Source organism: Nematolebias whitei, chromosome 3 (genome assembly GCF_014905685.2).
Source record: "Nematolebias whitei isolate Nwh7 chromosome 3, NemWhi1, whole genome shotgun sequence".
In the NCBI taxonomy this organism is placed as follows: domain Eukaryota; kingdom Metazoa; phylum Chordata; class Actinopteri; order Cyprinodontiformes; family Rivulidae; genus Nematolebias; species Nematolebias whitei.
The window spans coordinates 32,225,796-32,227,093 of NC_056500.1; positions in this window are offsets into that span (position 1 = coordinate 32,225,796).

The following is a 1,298-nucleotide window of genomic DNA, read 5'->3' on the forward strand; positions in this document are numbered from 1 at the left end:
AAGTTGTAAGATGATCAACTAGATGATCTAAGTCTCTGTTCTCTGATGCATTACTCTGTAAGACAGAGGAAAACATTGATGGAAGCGATTGTTTAAATTTGGTTACAGCATTTTCTGATAAGCACCTGCTGAGATGAAATTTACTCTCAGTGACTGTGTAGTCATTTAATGTAAACTCAAAGGTTATTAAAAATGGTTGAGGAACTATTTCCAAGTCCTTAATCTCTATACCATAGGTCAGAACTAAATCAAGAGTGTGATGATAAGAATGAGTAGATGTGCGGACATTTTAGGTAAAACCAAATGAGTCTATTAAATTATTAAAGGCTAAGCTTAAACTATCACTCTCAACATCTACATGAATATTGAAATCACCCATTATGATGATTTTATCAGTCTTTAATAGTAAATCAGTAAAGAATTCTGAGAATTCAGACAAAAACTGTGAGTAAGCGCCTGGTGGACGATACAAGGCCGGATTAACCATATGGGCAACTGCCCAGGGGCCCATGATCTCTAAGGGGCCCAGGGCAGTGAGGGCACAAGCAAAATATCTGGTTATCTCCTGCTTTACTTGGAGCCCTGCGCTGCACAGAGACACTTCCACTGCATGTGTGCAGCCCTGCCTCCTCCCAGCGGCTGCTGCAGCTTTCTTTTTGCTTTTTTTTTTTTCAATCGGATCCTCGCGACCTGTCAATCAACCCAGAAGGCGTGTCAGTAACTGACCAATCGACAACCTCAATTTGTCCCGAAGGTAAACGCCCCTTACCTGCTGACAAGCTCATACGTTTTTTTTTCTTGAAAAACATGGTTTTAATTAAAACAATAAGTTTGTATCTGTTGTGAGATGATTTTAGCAGTTTTGCAGTTTTTTAATCTACTTAATGAAGAATAGTATGACTTAAAATTGTTCATAAAACACGAAGGAGGACTTATTATCCCACTTCTTACTACAGAGAATGTGGTGCTTTGCTATAAGTACGACTATATTTATGGCATCAGAGAAAGCTGAGCTTCAGTTATCCACATAAAGTAAAATGTCATCAGCATGAAAAGAAGGAATGTTAAGTTTGAGATTAATCCAGTTTCTGATGTCTGGCCAAACACTTTGTATTGACATTTAAAAAAATTGCTCGAGGGATTCATCTTGTGATTTACAACAGACACACAAATCAACATGAAATTTAAATCTTCTTTGCAGAAACATGGCTACAGGATATATCTTATTTATTATTTTAAAATGATTCTCCTTCACTTTAGAAGATTTAGGCCATTTGACAAATTTAGAATGAGCAGAA